General features: G+C 36.5%; 1 protein-coding gene across 2 annotated transcripts in view; it reads right to left on the bottom strand.

Moving 5' to 3' along the window:
* The window catches only part of WDR47 (WD repeat domain 47), a 90,771-nt gene that overhangs the window by 69,559 nt on the left and 464 nt on the right, over positions 1–20,748 (bottom strand). The window lies entirely within an intron of this gene.

Genomic DNA, 20,748 nt, shown 5'->3' with positions numbered 1-20,748 from the left:
TTTTAGAAAAAGGTAGGGAAAATGAAATTTTAAAAACTAACAAAACAGGAGAGGGAGAAGAGGAAGGGAGATGTTACTTAACTACTTAACTGACGGGAAAAAAGGGGGAAGAATTAAATAAATTAGATAAATTAAATAGAATTAAATAGACAAAAAGAAGAAAAAGAAAAGGAACTAATTAAGCAAAACTACAAACCTGGAGTAAATGAGAGTAACAAATGGAGTCACAAAATGGGGTAACAAGTGGAGAGAGAAAGGCATACAGAGGGTAAGGAGGAGAGAACCAGTGGGAAGATGAGAGTCTTAAAAATCACTAAGCTAAAAAAACTAAAAAGACATAGTACTGTGTTTTACACAAGAAGGAGGAAAAAAATGCCAATGGGGGGGAACATAATATAGAGACAATGGAGAAAAATATAAACCTAACTCTCAACTTTAAATGTAAATTAATTAAACCATCCCAATACAACAAAGAGTGACAGACAGGATAAGAAAACAAAATTCACAATCTGTTGCTTACAAGAAATACATTAAAAACAAAGACATACACAGAATAAAAAAGAAAAAATGAGGGGAAAATTTGCTAAGCATCAGGTGAATCTGAAAAAGCAGAAGGTGCAATCGTGCTATCAAACAAAGCAAAAATAAATATTAACAAATTATTAAAGAGATTTTTTAAAAATAAAATTATATAATACTGAATTGAACCACAGAAGACAAACTAATATTAATATTAAACTTATATAGTCCAAATACTTTATCATCTAAATTTATAAAGGACAAATCAACTGGACTACAAGAAGATGCAGAGAGAGTAATACAATAGTGGCAAGAGATTTCATCATCCCTTTCTTAGTTTTGGAGAAGTCTAAAGGAAAGACAAACAAAAAGGGAAATACAGAATTTAATAAATGGCTGAGGAAACTAGCACTAAAAGATAAATCGTGTCTTAAAAAGAGACTGCTAAAGAATATATGTATTCCTCAACACAGAAGATTTATAAAAATTCAACATGTATTAGGGCACAGAGATATTGCAAACAAATGGAAATACATGCTTTAAGGACCATAACAAAATAAAAACAGTAATCATTTCAGGAAGCAAAAACAAAAGATATAGACCCAAATGGAAACTTAATTAAATCCTAAAAACTGAGTGGGTCTAAGAATTATAGAAACAATTAGTAATTATGTGAAAGAAAATTATAATGATTAAAAAACACACCCAAATTTCTAAGATCCAGATGAAGCAGTCCTGAGAGGAAAAAATCCTATCCCTACAAACATGCATTAACAAGCTAGAAAGAGTATAATCTAGCAGGATAAATATAGAGCTATACTTTTCTATTTTACATTTGCTATTATAATTAAGATGAAAGTAGATAACTGAAAAGATATTTAATTATCCAAGTATTATTCAAGTTAAACAACTAAGATTAAAATGTTATTAGTGTTCTATAAAATACTCTGTAGAAAAACAGTTTAGTCAGTTTAGAATTCTAAGTATTAAATGCTTTCTTGTTGCTAGACACAGCTAGAAACAATTGCAAAAATGAATAAATACCTATTCTGATCCCATATTCCTTCCTTTCTAAATCTACTTAAGCAAAAGTATCATTATGTTGTTGCAACATTTATGGCGTCTCCCCAGATGACATCCATACAAATTTTTTATTATTTTTTATGGTGCCAATTTTAAATAGATTTTATTTCCTAGGGCAAGAATTGCAATTTTCACTTATATACATAACAGATAAAGTATAATTTTGTTCATTTTCTCTCTCTACTCATACTCAAACATTGAGTGCCCAGATTTACACAGTAGCTTAAATGTTACTTTTAAATTGACACTCCTTGCCTTGGCTACAAATTTTAAGCTCTTCAGTTTTTGGAAAGCTGTATGAAATGCTCTTTCTAATGGTGCATTTAGTTGACCTCTTCAATGGTGGGTCAAGTAGAAGCTCCTCCAGATAAGGCTGTTTCACCACCCCCAGGGAACCCACCAGGTATGGCATGACCACTGCACTCTGGTATGGCTTAATAATGATAGGGTTGCAGACCTTCTCCAATTCTTTTTGTTAATGTTCAAATTCTTCCTTCTCAGCAGTCTGGTTCTTATTCAGCTATTTTATTACATTTGTCAGGGGATCTTCTGTTTGTCAAGGACCTTTACATTTGTCAAGGACCTTCATGATCAATTCTGCCTTAGAGTTTTTCATCCTCTACAGTAGTCTTCATGTTGAAAGTGGAAGATTCAAGAGAGTTCTTGGAGGAAACCTCATCTCTCTGCTTCTCATCTTAAGCCTTGTATTTTCAGCTTCCTGGACCATATACTCAATGTCTTCTTTGCTCAAATAACCATTATCATTGGTGATAGTGATCTTACTCTCCTTGTCTGTGTTCTTATCCACAGCAGACAAACTGAGGTTGCCATTTGCATCAATGTCAAATTTTACTTCAATCTGAGAAACACCCCTAGGGAAAAAGGGAATGTTTGTGAGCTCAAAGTTGCCAAGAAGGTTGTTATCCTTTGTCACTGCTCTCTCACCTTTATAAACCTGAATGAGCACACCAGGCTGATTGTGCCAAGTAGGTGGTAAAAGTCTGTGTCTGCTTGATGGGAATGGTGGTATTGCCTTTGATCAAAACTCATAACTCCACCAGTAGTTTCACTAAGGGAAACAGGAGTGATGTCCTAAAGCAGCAAGTCCTGCACATTCTCAATTTTATCTTCAGGCAAGATGGCAGCCTGGATAGCTGCACCACAGAAAACAGCCTCATCAGAATTGATGCTCTTGTGGAGTTTCTTTAAAGAGGTCCTGCAGAAGTTTCTGGACTTGGGGGATCCAAGTTGAGCGACCCAACAAGACAATGTCATAAATCTGTTATTTTATCTAGTTTGGCATCCCTTAGGGCCTTTTCCACAGGGTCCAATGTGCCACAAGAGGTCAGCATTCAGCTCTTCAAAACAGGCATGGGTGACAGAATTATACAAGTTAATATTTTCATAGAGGGAGCCAAACTCAGCACTGGTCTTACTGGAAGAGAGGGTATGCTTTGCACATTCACAAATGCTGCACAGTTGGCAGACAGCCCTCTTGTTCTCACTGATTTCCTTCTTGCACTTTTGCTTGAAATTAGAAATGAAATGGTTGACTAGGAGATTGCCGAAGTCCTCCCCAGATGCGGACTTGATTTCAAAGATTCCATCTTCAACAGTAAAGAATGAAGAAATCGAATGTGCCTCCTCCGAGGTCAAAGATTAATACGTTTCTCTTGGCATCAACCTTTTTGTTAAAGCCATAAGCAATAGCAGCAGCAGTTGGCTCACTGATGATTCAGAGTACACTGAGACTAGCCATAGTGCCAGCATCTTTGGTGGCCTGATGATGGGGAATATTGAAGTAGGCTGGTACTGTGGTGACAGTATTTGTGAGTTCTTCAAAGGTAAGCTTCGGTAATTTTTTTCACCTAGTCCAAGACCACAGAAGATACTTCTTTAGGACAGGAACTTTTGTTCTCCACTTGACCTTAGGCCTGCCTGTATCATTCACCACTGTGAAAAGCCAATGCTTTACATATGTCTGCACAACTGCATCATCAAATCTATAACCAATCAGATGCTTGGCATCAAAGACTCTTTTGGTGGGGTTCATGGAAACTTGATTCTTTGTAATATCACCAATTAAATGTTCTGTATCAGTGAAAGCAATATGGCTTGGGGAGGTCCTTTTTCCTTGGTCATTAGCAATGATCTCGACCTTCCCATACTAGAAGACTCCCACACAGGAATAAATGGTGCCATTATCAATGCCAACTGTGGGTCCTTTCAACGTGGTTGCCAGGGCATTGGGGGTCATAATGATCAAAATGGAGTAAAAAGGATTACTGCTGCACTGAGACCCCACCCATACAATTAGAAGCTAAATGCAGTGTCAATGTATTTAAGAAGCTACATGGAGTATTGACAAAGATCTGGCCTCTGAGTTGAGAAGACCTGAATTTCAAGGAGGGAGAGCAGAGAGAGACTATGGAAAGTTTCCTAGAGAAAGCAGCATTTGAGTTCTTAAGCTATAAACAGGTAGGAAGTCTACCAGTATGGTGGTGTATGGGTGTGTGTATATATGTGTGTGTGTGTGCATGTGTGTGTATGGATATGTTTTGGGGGAGAGGGGATAACAGGTTCCAAGCACAGAAAACAGTTACGGCAGGAAAGCAAGAGGCACTTATGTTGTATGGTAAGTGATCCAATTTGGATGAAACACAAAGTAAAGTTGAATGATGTCAAAACATTGTAAAGGTAGAGTAGTATCAGATTGTGGAAGAACTCTTAAATTCCTACAGAGTTTGAATTTTATTCTTTGAGCAACTAGGAACCATTGGAAAGTTTTGAGCAGAACAGTGATTTGACTCACTATGTGCATAAAGAAGACAGGCCTAGCAGAGACAGTTTTTAGTGGAAAATGAGAGTAGTGGCAGGAAGACCTGTTAATTTATTGAGATATTCCAAACAGATGATAATGAGGGCTGATAGAAGGGTGATTTCTCCCTTTAAAAGATGAATTCAGTAAGATTTTAATTTGTAGAAGGAAAGACTGAGATTACCTGAAAAAAAATTTAGGCATATTCACATATTAAAGTCTACCAAACATTTCTCTGTTCTACAAATGTACAATGTAGGATTTATTCCAGGAATGCAAGGCTGGTTCAATATTAGGAAAACTATTAGCATAATTGACCATATCAACAACAAAACTAGCAGAAACCATATGATCATCTCAATAGACGCAGAAAAAGCCTTTGACAAAGTACAACACCCATTCCTATTAAAAACACGAGAAAGCATAGGAATAAGTGGAACCTTCCTCAAAATTATAAATAGCATCTACCTAAAACCATCAACAAGCATTATTTGTAATGGGGATAAACTAGACGCATTCCCAATAAGATCAGGGGTGAAACAAGGATGTCCATTATCACCCCTATTATTCAATTTGGTACTAAAAACATTAGCTGTAGCAATAAGAGAAGAAAAAGAAATTGAAGGAATTAGAATAGGAAAAGAAGAAACTAAATTATCACTTTTTGCAGATGATATGATGATTTATCTAGAGAATCCTAGAGAATCAAGTAAAAAACTACTTGAAATAATAAACAACTTTAGCAAAGTTGCAGGATATAAAATAAACCCACATAAATCTTCAGCATTCCTATACATTACTGACAAAGCCCAACAGCAAGAGATAGAGAAATTCCATTCAAAGTTACTGAAGGCACTATAAAATATTTGGGAGTCTATTTGCCAAGACAAACCCAGGGCCTATATGAACATAACTATGAAACACTTTTCACGCGAATAAAATCAGATCTAAATAAATGGAGAAATATCAGTTGCTCTTGGTAGGCCGAGCTAATATAATAAAAATGACAATTTTACCTAAATTAATCTATCTATTTAGTGCCATACCAATCGAACTACCAAAAATTTTTTTTACTGAGATGGACAAAATAATAACAAAATTCATTTGGAAAAACAAGAGGTCTAGAGTATGTAGGATATTAATGAAAAGACATGCTAGAGAAGGTGGCTTAGCCACACCAGATATTAAACTGTACTACACAGCAGCAGTCATCAAAACTGCCTGGTACTGGTTAAGAAACAGGGGTGTGGATCAGTGGAATAGGATAGGTACACAAGTAGGAGAAATCAACAAGTTTAGCAATCTACTCTTTGATAAACCCAAAGAGACCAGCTTCTGGGCTAATAATTCACTATTTCACAAAAACTGTTGGGAAAATTGGAAAATGGTAGGGCAAAAACTGGGCATAGACCAATATCTTACACCATATACCAAAATAAAGTCAAAATGGGTTCATGATTTAGGAGTAAAAGCTGATACTATAAGTAATTTGGGAAAGCAAGGAATAGTTTACTTATCAGATTTATGGAAAAGTAAAGAATTCATGACCCAACAAGAGATAGAGAGCATTATAAAATGCAAAATGGATAATTTTGATTATGTCAAATTGAAATGTTTTTGTACAAAAAAAGCCAATGCAACAAGAATTAGGAGGGAAGCCAAAAATTGGGAGAAAATCTTTGCAACTAGTATCTCTGATAAAGGCCTCATTTCTAAAATATACAGGGAACTGGGCCAACTATATAGGAATACAAGCCATTCCCCAATTGAGAAATGGTCAAAGGATATGAACAGTCAGTTTTCAGAGGAAGAAATTAAAGCTATCTATAGGCATATGAAAAAATGCTCTGGATCACTACTGATTAGAGAAATGCAAATCAAAACAACTGTTAGATACCACATCTCTCCTGTCAGATTGGCTAAAATAACAAAACAGGAAAATGATAAATGCTGGAAAGGATGTGGGGAAATTGGAACATTGTTGCATTGCTGGTGGAGTTGTGAGCTGATCCAGCCATTTTGGAGAGCAATTTGGAACTATGCCCAAAGGGCTGTAGATATGTTCATACCCTTTGACCCAGCAATACCACTTCTAGGGTTGTATCCCAAAGAAATCACACAAGCGGGAAAAGGACCCATATGTACAAAAATATTTATAGCAGCTCTTTTTGTGGTAGCCAAGAATTGGAAATCAAAGGGATGCCCATCAATTGGGGAATGGCTGAACAAGCTGTGGTATATGAAGGTGATGGAATACCATTGTGCCATAAGAAATGGGGATGATACGGACTTCATAACAACCTGGAAAAACCTACACGACATAATGCTGAGTGAGCGGAGCAGAGCCAGGAGAACGTTGTGCACAGCCACAGATATATGGATTCCGTGAGGACCAACCCTGATAGACTTCGCTCTTCTCAGCAACCTAAGGGGCAAGGACAACTCCAGGGGACTCAAGATGGAGAATGCTATCTTCATCCAGAGAAAGAACTGTGAAGTTTGAATACGGATCGAGGCGCACTACATGCTCGCCTTTTTTGCTTCTCTTTTGTTTTTGGGTTGTTTTTTTTTTTTTGGTTCTGATTCTTCTTTCTCATGATTCATTCCATTGGTCAAAATTCTTCTCCACAACTTGACTAGTGCATAAATTAATTCAATGAGAAGTTATACATGACAGTTATATGAGATTCCATGCCGTCTTGGGGAGGGAGGGGGGAGGGAGAGGAGAAAATCTGGAACTCAAAACTATGTAGAACCATGTGTGGTAAACTAAAAATAAATAAAGAAATAAAAAAAAAAGATTACTTTCACTCAAAATGTCCCCAAACCTTTGAAGTTATAAGCATTCAAAATAAGTTTCATTTTCTAATCTAAAAAGTTAGCTAAAGCTAATTATGTCAGCACATTAGGTAGACTTGCCAGGATAAAATATATATGGGAAAAAAATATTTGTTCATCAGGCAAAATCTGAGGCAGGTAAGATTCCCTACCACTGGAGGAGAAAAAAAAGATGAGGGGAAAAGTCTCAGTGACTCAGTATTTCCACAGCAAGTATACGAGCATGGGAAAAGAAACAACAACAACAAAAAAAGACTTCTTTATTTAAAGAATAAAACTTTTAGTTGGAGTATTCAGCATCTGGATCACATGAAAATAGTCTTTAAAAATAGATACACTGAGGAAATGAAATTATCATCAACTAAAACTGAATTCCTGGTGATTCTCTGTGCCAAATCCATTTTACTACCCTAATGAAGCCAGATAACAAGAAAATAGTCATTTGTAGAAAATACTTTTTATCTTTTATCTTTTTATCTTTAAAGATGTAATTTTTGTAATAATGAAATGAAAATTAAAAATGAAAATAAATTCATGTATATTTGATTTGTAGTATAGATAAGAAAAAACAGTAAGAAAAGGGTCTATCATTAGCTTTATTCCCAAAAGAGAAGAGATTTCAAAAATACATACTTCCTTTTGAATGAAGATATATTATGAAATTATTTTACTTACTTGAAACTCAAATTAGCTGGGGGAAAATAGAGATTTTTTTTCTTGAATGAGTCAAAATTAGGGTAACGGAATTCTGAAACTCAAATTTTTGAAATTTGGATGTTTACTGCCTTAATGGAAAAGGTTAAAAAAGACTTCATTAACTTTCCCTAACCAAAAATTCTCTCCTCAACCTTTCAAGAGTGATCTACCTTGAGAGTGAACTAAGAAATAATTAAAATAGCTGAAAATTCTAATTTGAGGAAAACACCTTGAGACAGATTAAATGAAGTTGTCTTTGTTACTAAAATCTCCTTCTTTGCTTTCCTTCACACTATTCTTTTATGGCTCTTCTTAGATTGTTCCTTCTCTTACTGTCCTCCATTAGCCCCTCTTCTCACCACTTTAATATGTGGTGAGGCTCTAGAGTCAGCCTTCTCTACTCTCTCAATATCCATCACCCTTCATGATCACATCTAAAACCACAGCTTCAATTATCCTTTTTATGTAGATGATTTTCAAATATTTATCTCTGGCCTGACTTCTCTTCTGAACTCCAAATTTATGTTTCCAAAGGCCTACTGGATATCTCCATCTGAAACTCCACCAATACTCAAGATCAACTGAACTCATCATGTGTTCATCTTCTCTTCCTGACCAATATTTGTGTCACTGGGATTACCTAATCACAGTTTTATAACCTCAACGCATCTTTGACTTCTCTCTTTATTCCCAATATTCTTCCAATTAGTCACCAATCTAATTCTCTTTCTGTAATCTCTCTCATCTGCCCATTCTCTTCTCTCCTGGTTCACTAACTACCAGCTTGATAAATCTAAGTCTCCTTTGGTCGGCCCTTAAGTATACCCTAGGGTTCTGTCACTGGCCCTCTTCTATCTCTGCACTCTTCTTGGCAGTCTTATTCATTTCAATGATTTCAAATGTCATCTTTATACAGATGACTTCCAAATTTTTATATTTAGTCTTAATTTCCCTGAATTCCAGTCCTGCATCTCCAGTCCCTGATGAACACCTTCACCTGGATTCTCTCCCACCATAACAAATTCAACATGTTTAAAACTTAATTTATTATTATTATTATTATTATTATTATTTTTACCAAACTCATTCCTCCCAACTTTCCTATTTCTTATGAGGGTACCACAATTCTCCCAATCACTCAGGTGTTTCCCTCTTCCTACTGACTCTACCTTCACAATCTCTCTCAATTCAGTCCCTTCCCTTCTATTCCCATTGCCTAAATACTAATTCACCAACGAGTGGATGAAGACCACCTATTGTTCAAACTATAATATGCAACTGGCAACATAACCTGTAGAGTTGGTCCATGAGTAATAATTCTGATAACTAGCATTTAATGATAATCGTGTATATAGAGATATACCATTATATATACCATATACCACCAAAATCTATAGAGAACTAAGTCAAATTTATAAGAATACAAGTCATTCCCCAATTGATAAATAGTCAAAAGATATGAACAGGTAGTTTTCAGAGGAAGAAATTAAAGCTATCTATAGTCATATGAAAAAATAACTACTGGTTACAAAAATAAAAATCAAAACAACTGTGAGGTACCACATCACACCTATCAGAATGGCTAACACGACAAAACAGGAAAATGATAAATGTTGGAGAAGATGTGGGAAAAATGGAACACTAATGCATTGTTGGAATTGTGAACTGATTCAACCATTCTGGAGAGCAATTTGGAACTGTGCCCAAAGGGCCATAAAGCTTTGCATAACCTTTGATCCAGAAATACCAATTCTAGGTCTGTTTCCCAAAGAGATCATAAAAATGGGAAATGGACCTACATGTACAAAAATATTTATAGCAGCTTTTTTTGTGGTGGCCAAGAATGGGAAATTGAGGGGATGTCCATCAATTGGGGAATGGCTGAACAAGTTATGGTATATGAATACAATGGAATACTACTGTTCCATAAGTAATAGTGATAATAGTTAGCACTTAAAACCTTGTGAAGTCCTTTAAAATATTAACTCATTTTATTCTCACAACAACCCTGAGAGATAGGTGTTTATTATTATCCCCATTTTACATTTAAGGCAACTGAGGCAGAGAGGTTGAGTGACTTTCCCAAGATAATTACACAGCTAGTTAAGTGCCTGAGGCCAGGTTTCAATTAAGGTCAGCCTGAAGCCATTCCAACAATCTATCCAATGTGCCTCCTAGCTGTCTGTGTGTGTGTATATATATATATATATATATGCAAATGGACAATAAGCTGGGTCCAGAACTGACCAGAGGGAGGAAAGCAGACCAGATTACCCTAGAGAAATTTAAACAATGTCATTTCTAAAATATATAGAGAACTGAGTCAAATTTATAAGAATACAAGCCATTCCCCAATTGATAAATGGTCAGAAGATGTGAACAGGGAGTTTTCAGATGAAGAAATTAAAGCTATGTATAGTCATATGAAAAAATGCTCTAAATCACTATTGATTACAGAAATGCAAATCAAAACAACTCTGAGATACCACATCATACCTATCAGATTGGCTAACAAGACAAAACAGGTAAATCTAGGTCTGTATCCCAAAGAGATTATAAAAATGGGAAAAGGACCCACATGCACAAAAATATTTATAGCAACTCTTTTTGTGATGGCCAAGAACTGGAAATTGAGGGAATGTCCATGAACAAGTTATGGTATATGAATATAATGGAATACTATTGTTCCATAATTTAATAATGAGCAGGCAGACTTCAGAAAAACCTGGAAAGACTTATATGAATTGATGCTGAGTGAAATGAGCAGAAGCAGAACATTTTACACAGTAACACCAACATTTGGCAATGACTAACTTTGATAGATTTATTTCTGCTTAGCAATGCAAGGATCTAAGACAACTCCAAAAGACTCTATCCACATCCAGAAAAAGAACTGTGGAATCTAAATACAGATCAAAGCATACTGTTTGGTTTCTTTTTTTTTTGTTTTTTGTTTCTTCTTTCTCATGGTTTCTCCCATTGGTTCTAATTCTTCTTTATAACATGACTAATGTGACAATATGTTTAATATGAATGTATATGTACAGCCTGTATCAGATTGCATACCATCTTGGGGTGGGGAGAGGGGAGGGATGGGGAGAAAATTTCGAACTCAAAATCTTATGGAAGTGAATGGTGAAAACTAAAAATAAATTAACGTAAGAAAAAAAGAAATTTAAACAATGTTTTTAATGACTCAGGCTTTTCCTTGAAAGAAAGGCCCATCCTTTCAATAGCAATACTCTCCTGGTGATATTTATGGCTGTGAGTCATAAAATATGACAGTCTCCAAAAGAGTAAATTTTAATTTCACTCAAAGGGTAATGGAGGGTAGCTAAGTGGAGCAGTGGATAGACCACTGGCCTGGTGTCAAGAAGATTCATCTTTCTGAGTTCAAATCTGGCCTCAGCCACTTACTAGCTATGTGGCTCTGGGCAAATGCTTAACTCTCTTTGTCTCAGTTTCATCTGTAAAATGAGCAAACCACTCCAGCATTTTTGCCAAGAAAACCCCAAATGTAGTCATAAAGAGTCAAACACAACTGAAAAATGACTGAACGAAGAGTAGATTGTGGGCACGAACAGGCTACAACCCTACAAACAAGAAATCATCCAGGAGAAACAACATAAAGGATGTAATCAGAAAAATGTATGTCTAGGGGGAAAAAAAAGACCATGCAACATCTTTCTTATTCAACTTTTTATGTTGAGCTTTACAACCATCAAATAAAATGAATACTTCTACCCATAAATGAGAATAGAAAGAGGATTGTGCATGAAACTGTGAATCTCAATGTACAGCTTAACTTTTCCTTTTAAGTAAATGATGAATTCAACCTATGGCTTTCAAAGTTGTCCTGTTCATGTGTATTTCCTTCTGACCCTCTTTCTTCGTTCTCATTCTTTAAAAAAGCTTCAAAAAGCATAATTATTATTAACTTTATTCTTCTTGCCTTTTTTTTAAACATAGCTAATATGGAAATATACTTTGCACAATTTCACATGGATAATGATATTGCTTGCCTTCTCAATGGGAGGAACTGGAGGGAAGAAAAGAATATAGAACTCAAAAATTTTTTAAATGAATGTTAAAAACAAAAGAATAATAAATTTTATAAAAATAAAAAATGCTTCAATGACCCTCTTCTTTTTTTTGCAACCCCATTATTAGCCCCTTGCCCCCAATTGGGATCAAAAAACCCAAAAACTCTTGTAATAAATATGCATTCAAACAAAACAAATTCCCACATCAGATACCTCCAAAACATATGTCTCATTCTGTACCTTAAATTTATCACCTCTCTGAAAGGAGGTGAGTAGCAGGCTACACCTGCATTAATCATCTGGAATCATGGTAGGGTGTTGCATCATAGTACTTAAGTACTTTTCAAAGGTGTTTTTCTTTATAATATTTTTATTGGATAAACTGTTTACCTCATTCTGCTCACTTCACCCTGTTTCAACTCATAAAGTCTCCTTAGGTTTCTCCGAAACTGTCCCTTATGTGATTCCTTAAATATTATTATCCATTCTGTTCCTCTCAAAACCTCTCCAATATCTGTAGTTTTCCATTTTTGTCAATTTGATTGGTATGATGTGGAACTTCACACTTGTTTTAATTTGTATTTTTCTAATTTTTAGTGATTTGGGGCATTTTTTTTCTTATAGCTACTGATAGCTTGGATTTCTTCCTTTGAAATCACATGCCTGTTCATATTTTTTGCCTACTTATGTATTGAGGAATAGATTTTTTTCCCATAAATTTTAATCAATTATTTATATATCTTGGATATGAGACCTTTATCAGAGAAAATAATTCTACTTTTAACACTACTGATCCATACATCTGAAAGGTAATTTCTTCCTTGCTCTTCTTTTCTATCTAAGCCATGTATGGTCCATTTGGAGCTTGTCTTGATATATAGTGTGAAATGTTGGTGTATCCCTAATTTCTCTCAGACTGCTTTCCAGTTTTCCTAGCAATTTTATGTCAGTCCTTACCCCACTAGCTAGGGTCCTTGCATTTATGAAGAGCAGTTCGTTTGTTTCTGTATGTTGGACAGTAAGAAATAGTTCTGATGATTATTATTATTGTATTATATTATTATTTATTATGTTACATGGTACTATATATATTGTTAATATAGTTTCAGATCTAGTATTGGTAAGGTGCTGTTACTCCTTCCCACTTTTCTCATTATTGCCCTTGAGATTCTTGATCTTTTCTTCCTTCCTCTAAAAGTATTTTGTTATTGTTTTCTCTAGCTCAGCAAAGTAATTATTTGGTAGTTTGTTTGGTTTAGCAATATGCAATATCAATAGAACTAGAGAAAGGACCCCAGGATGTCAGGCAGACCCCCTGTGGCAGATTCACTAGAAGGCTGTGGACAAGAGTTGCATAGGATAAGCAGACATAAATGGTTTACTACATATATCATCAGAGGGAGTACTCAAATTTGTGAGACTGCAGATCCATCTAAATAATATGGAAATATAAATCTGATTACTTTATTCCTCTCTGGTAATCCCCACTGCCCCCCAAATGAAGTATAATTGCCTGGCATAGCATTCAAAATCCTCCATAATCTGGCTCTCATTCAACTCAATAGCATTATTTCACGGTACTGACCTCTGAGCACTCAAAAATTTGGCCATTCTGAACTATTAGGCATTCCCCAGTCTCATCCTGTACACTTCTACCTTGATGTCTTTATATCTGCCATTCTCTATACCTGGAACAGTTTCCCTTCTCAGATCCACCTACTGATAATTCTTCCAACTGGGAAATTTCTCCCAATTTTTAGATTCCACAATACTTTCTATTCTCATTTATGCTCTATTTCTTTCATTGATTTTGGCAGATAAATAACTGAAGTACAATTCATATATGTTTAAAATGTTCACACCCCAAACTAAATGTTTTTTATTTTTCTAGAACCTCTATCAACTATCCTCAGATCTGATCTAAATATTGGTTTATTCTACAAGATATATATGTATGTGTGTGTGTATTTTAAGATGCTTTTATTAATAAAAACCTATAAAATATTGTCATGAAAACGCCATAAAATCCTCAATCAATATGGCTTATTATTCCCAGTAGTTTAATTCTTTAGATTAAATCATATAACATTTATCTATTTTACACTTCAAACAATTAGTGCAAATGCAAAAACCAAAAAAATCCTATCTTGAAGATCTTAAATATTCTATTTCAGAGGACTAATAACAGCAGCATCTTTGAAAACAGGATGAACCTCGAATTTGGTAACACAAAAACAAGACAACTTAAACAAATCTGATATTTCAAAATAAATCAAACTTTGGGGAACGGAAAAAAAGTTACCTTAATTTTTTTAAAGTATTAAAAAAAATGGTACCTAAATATGACAACAATGGAAAGCTTTAAATGCCTAAATATATACTCCCTCCCCCACCAAAAAAAAACCTGATCACAATAAAATGTAATTGAAGTTAATCACCAGTCCCTAAGGATGGAGGTCTGAAAATAGACACAGCAATCTCTTCCCCTAACTCTTACACATTTACTCAACCTATATCATCTACATGGTTTTATTTAAAATTAGATCATACTCAAAAAAGAAATAACAACAAATGTCTACAGAAAAATTGCCTAAGCACAATCTGCTCTGCTAGTAATTTTGAATTCTGAATTGTCAAGCTGACTAGACTTTCTGCTGCATTTCTGCCAGAGGAACAAAGGATTCATCAAACAAAGCAATGAACTAGAAAGCAAAGTTCTAGTTTCCCTTGGTGAGAAATTGTCTCTAAAACTAATGCCTAATATTAAACTCTCTAGCCCTTCTTAATTCTCAAAACTATGATACCTAAATCTAAATTTACTTTGGGGGAAAACCTAAAAAAGAAAAAATAAGTTAAAGGATTGTTGTAATTATATTTTTACTTTTGAGCTTAAAAAAAGTATGTTGTATATCTATACAACAGACCCCCCAAAAATTAACAAAACAGGCTAAGCTTATAACTACAATTATATCTAGTTTACAATAATCTAAATACTAAACAAATCTTAAATATATAGGAATATTTGAGTAAGCAATCTAAAAAAATTTCAATATTTGTATTTTGAATTGAAAAGTTTACTAATTTTGACACTGTAATCATGATTTAATTCATATTTAATTAATAGTCAAAGCACAAAACCTGTGCTTGTTTCATATTCTTGCATTCCTTCTAAAGAACACTATTTTTTCATTATTATTATACAAAAATACATTCAGTTGTGAGGTTTGTCAAATATGGTCAGATCTAGGCTTTTTTCTTTCAAAAATGCTTTCCTTTAAAAAGGGTTACTATTAGATTTTTTCATATCTAGTCTGAAAAGGGGCAGAGGGGAGGGGAGAGTAAGAATGTGATAGGCCAAACCCTCTACTTGTACACTTTACATCCCCCTTCCTTCCTCCTCCAAAAGCAGGAGTTCTTTGCCCGGGGTTCACAGATCCATAAGGGAACCATGCCAGATCTGTACACTTGGATGGGAAAAAATTATATCTTTATTTCAATTTAATTGGTTTTCTTTGAAATCTTATTTATTTTACTTTTTGCATTTATTCTGAGAAGTGATCCATAGGCTTCATCCAATTGCCAAAGGGTCTATGACACACACAAAAAACGTTTAGAAACATTGTCCTAGAGCTTCTCTTCCTTCTCTTTTATCTTCAATCTTTTTGGAACTCCTCCAAACTTAAAAAAAAAATTATTCATTTACCTTTCCACCCTCCCAAGCTAATATCCAATATCTCGCCTCCTTTTCATGGTCAAACTCCTGGGAAAAAGCTGTCTATATTCAATGCCTCCACTTCTTGACCTGTGAATGGTACAGTGAATTTCAGGTGAGGAAAATCCCTCTACCAATATACAACCATTCAGCAACTTATAGTCCTAAAGAGTTGTTGGGACACAAAAAGTGTCTTGCCTAGGGTCATGCTGCCAATATATGGAATATATACTTGTCTGAGTTCAGGTTCTCCAGATTCAGAGGCCCAGTCACTATCCACAATGCTCCTTATAGCGGGGCAGACATTATGAAATTATTCACTACCTTTTTTGTTGTTATTTAGTCATATAGTTGTATCTGGCTCTTTGTGACCCCATACAGGTTTTCGGCAAAAATACTGGTACAGTTTGCCATTTCCTTCTCCAATGAATTGAGGCAACAAAAGGTTAAGTAACTTGCCCAGGGTCACACAGCTAGTGAAAATCTGAAACAGAATTTGAACTCCAGTCTTCCTGACTCATCCACTGAGCCACCTAGCTGCCTCTATTAAGTTTTTTACTCTAGGATTTTAATACTAATTATATACAAATGGTCACTTGGAGAATACTTCCAATGAAGAGAAGGGGCTCACTTCTTATGGAGAAAGCCTGTTCTATCACTGGACAAATCTAATTATTAGGATGGTTTTCCTTGTTAAACCAAGATCTGCTTCCTGGTGGCGTCTACCCCGTCTTGGTCCTAATTCTGTCCTCCAAAACAATAAAGGGCAAACAGACAGTGAGGTGGTGAAGCAGATAAAGTGCTGCGGCTTGAGTCAGAAAGACCTGAGTTCAAGTGTGCCTCAGATACTTACTAGCTGTGTAACCCTAGGCAAGTCACTTAACCCTGTTTGCCTCAGTTTCTTCATCTGTTAAATGAACTGGAGAAGGAAATGGCAAAACCACTCCAGTATCTTTGTCAAGAAAACCCTAAATGGGGTCACAAAGAGTTGAACACAACTGAAAACAACCGAAAGACAACTACAAAGGTGGCTCAATAGAGCTCTGGGCCTAGAGTTCAAATCTAACCTCAAACACTCACTAGCTGTGTGACCCTGGACAAGTCACTTAATCTATCTCAGTCTGCCTTAATCCACTGAAGAAGGAAATGGCAAACCACCCCGTTATCTTTGCCAAGAAAACCCCATGGACAGTATTGGCATGCTATGGTCCACAGAGTCATGAAGAGTTGGACACAATTGAACAACAATGAAACAATAAAAAACAAATTTGCTTGTCTTCTCTTCTACATGACTATCCTTCACATATTTGAACACAATTATCATGTCTTACCTAGCTCACATATAAACAAACCAAGATTCCAGAATCATGCTTTGTTGGAAAGAGAGTACTGACCTTATTATCAGAAGACCCAAGTTCAAACCCTGATTCTGTCACTTACTACCTATGCCATCTTGAACAAGCCACTTAAACTCTCTGGGCCTCTGTTTCCACATCGGTAAAACAAGGATGTTGAACTAGATAGCCTCTAAGGTCTCTTCTAGTTCCATTGTGATCTCCCTTCATTCCCTTAGTCTGTAATTCCATAATGATAATGACTTGCCCCGGATCAGCTGGGTGGTGCAATGGATAGAGAATTGGGTCTGGAGTGAGGAAGATGCAAGTTCAAACTCTGCCTCAGTCACTTACTAGCTGTGTGACCCTGGGCAAGTCACTTAACCTTGCTTGCTTCAGTTTCCTCAACTGTAAAATGAACTGGAGAAGGAAATGGCAAACCACTCCAGTATCTTTGCCAAGAAAATCCTAAATGGAGTCACAAACAGTCAGATATGACTGAACATAACAACAACTCTATGTGATCCCTTCACCTTCTCGTAGGCTGACTTTGGCTTGCAAATATCACTCTCAGACTGTGGCAACCAGAACTGAACATAACACCACAGGTGCGATTTGATCAGTATTGAGCTAAATAACAATGCTATAAATTCTTATATTTTAGACACAAGGTTATTACTATTGTCTAAGATCATACTGAGAAGTGGCAGAATCTAGTAGATAGACAAACAGCCTTGGAATCAGAAAGACCTGTAATCCACAATCTTTCACTGATTCAAAAATAAATGACATTATTATTAGGCATTATATAGGCAATTATTAAGTACCTACTATGCACTGGTATTAAGGATACAAAGAAAAAAGTCAAAGAGATAAAAAAAAATCCCTTTCAATTCTTTACGCTCTGTGTGTGTGTGTGTGCGCGCGGGTGTGTATGCGTGTGTGTGTGCACGTGCGCGTTCCCCAGTGCCCATGAGCTATTGTTGTTTGTTGTCTTTCGTTATCAAAGAGGACCATGATATCATGAAGGTCATGTCATGACTTGCAAGTGAACTGAATTTAAGTGAAGGAGGGCTGTGCAAAGTCACCAGCCTCACTTTTTCTTCCAGAGCCATCTGGGTCCAGTGACAAGATATAGATTAGGATAACTGGAGATTGCACCCCTGTGTGTGCACATTTCCTAAATAAATACAAGGTAATTTGAAGGAAGGGAAGAAGATACTAACAGCTGTGATGATCAGGAAAGGTTTCATGCATAATGTGTGCTGAGCCTTGAGGGGAACTAGGGATTGTAACATGACATGAGAGTACTTTCTAGGCAAAGACAGAGAGGAGAGATATGGGATGTGGTGTGTGAGGAACAGTAAGATTGGTTTGGTTGGGCAGTAGAATGGGAGTCATATGTGATAATATTGGAAAAATAGGATGGTAGTATCCTTAACAAAAAAAAAGTCCTGAAAAGGGTTATGTTGTGGGGGAGAGAGAGGATGGATGAGTTCCATTTCGGACATGATAAGCATGAGATGCCAACAGTACGAATTCAATTTGAGTAACAGGCAGTTGGTGATGCAACACTAGGGCTCAGGAAAGAAACAAGGGCTAAATACATAGATCTGGGAGTCATTTGCAAATGGGAGCTGACAATGTCACCAAGTGAGAGACTAGACAGAAGAGGACCCAGGACAAGTCTTAAGAAATACTCACGGTTAAGAGAGCATGATATGAATGATGATCCAGTAAAAGAGACTGGGAATAGGCAGTCAGAGAGGTAGGAGAAAAAAAAGAAAGCAGTGCCAGGAAAACCCAGAGAGGAGAATATCCACAAGGAGAGAGTGGTTAAAGTGTCAAATACCAAAGTGAGGCCACAAAAGGTGAGCACTGAGAAAAGGCCATCAGATTTGACAATTAAGAAATCATTTGTAAGTTTGTAGAGAGATTCCACCTATAATTATCTAAGGACCCAATACCCACACTAAAGATTACTGTATTTCTTGGAAGGTTATCCCAGACATCATATACCCCTAGGTAGCATGAGGTCATAGTAAAGCAGGGAAGTAATCCTGACCCAGTTATCAAGAATGACCATGCAGCATCTGGGAAACAAAGACTTCTGCCAAGTGGTACACACCTCACATTAAGACTCCCCATTACCAGGCTCTAGCATGACCAAGCTTGTCCTGGGATACAGTTTTGCACCCACAGCAAGTTTCCTAATTCCCTAATAGTTTCCCAGCTCTGAAGAACAACTCCTTCACTCCAACCAGTAGAGTGGATTATGTGTCAACTATCACTAACAATGCTTCCCTCTATCAGTGTGAACAATTATGAGTTGACAGCATCCTTATTTTCAGCATGTCATATGTATTATTTAACTAATATTCCTGTGACTAAAATAACGGGTATTATCCTCATTTTACACATAAAGAAATGCACTTAAGCTAGGTCCAGTAAGCAGCAGAATAAGGTTTTAACTCAGATAATCTTACAATGCTCTAGAACAGGTGATCTAGTCACTGGAATTCTCAGCATCTTCTACAGCATTTTTTTTTAAGTCTCAAATGGAGTCATAGGTAGCATTAAAATATTCACTTCCTGTGCATTTTGCAGGCAGCTTATTTTACAGACAGAGCAAGGTAGGCAAAGGATTAAACAGTTGTCACACACCAGGAATACGGATGATTCCCAGTTCTTTTAGCTTATCTCATTAGCTTAAATCTCTTTTTACTGTCTTTACTTAGAAGCAAAAAAGAATAAAAGGAGAGAGTGGCTGTGACCAATTTACCACCCCTAAAAAAAAGCAAATATAAAATTACTGAAATAGTCATTTAAATGTAACAGAATACAAGAGATTCACATCACCTTAGAATCAAACTACTTCCCCTAAATAGAATGATCACTGCATTTTCCAAAATGACACTAGAGAGCATGTGATTCAACAGAGAATACTATTTATCTTTATTCTCCTTTCTAGTTTTAAAATATGAGGGGGGAGTTGCTACTTACACGTGACCCTAGAGACAAAAAAAAATTAACAGACACATAGCAATGAAAATCCTTTGCAATGAGAAAACGATTATAATATATTAAAAACCCAGGGATTCATTTTTCTGCTACCAGCATTAGGAAACATCCTATTAAGTCACAACAAAGGAAGGGAAAGAGGGCATATAAGTGTTAGGATCATAATCTATGAATCAGGATGGAACAAAGACTCCTCTCATGAAGGAAAGGGAACCAAGTTGCCCAGAAAACTCCCTCAGTCGTGATGACTGATTAGTGTTCCTTCGTTCGGGAGGTTAAGGAGACTCATCTGGTCAAAATAACCCCCCTGTCAAAAAAACAACAACAACAAAAAAAAAACCCGAGGCAGAGGGAGCCAGCTTTGGCAGCCCTCCTTGGGCAGGGCCTCGCCCCTCCCGTTCCAGCCTTTCCCCAATGCTGGGAGCAGCTCTTCTCCGCCGCACCCCAGCCCTTCCTTTACACTCAGGCGCCCCCTCCCACGACCCCGTGGCCCCAACAAGACCTCGGCCCCCACCCCTTACATAAGAGGCGCAGAGCCGAGGCGGGGCAGGGCCACCCAATGCCGTGCCACGAACGGGCACGGGCTCATCATCTCTAGGTGATGCCGGAGACCTGCCCAGCCCGGGCCGTGGCGGAGGAACGAAGGGGAGCACTAGCCCCTCAGTCCTTCCAGCAGCTCGGCTC

This window comes from Trichosurus vulpecula, chromosome 7 (assembly GCF_011100635.1).
Source record: "Trichosurus vulpecula isolate mTriVul1 chromosome 7, mTriVul1.pri, whole genome shotgun sequence".
In the NCBI taxonomy this organism is placed as follows: Eukaryota; Metazoa; Chordata; class Mammalia; order Diprotodontia; family Phalangeridae; genus Trichosurus; species Trichosurus vulpecula.
The sequence above is the reverse complement of the archived record's forward strand: the minus strand, read 5'-3'. Positions and strand labels throughout refer to the sequence as shown.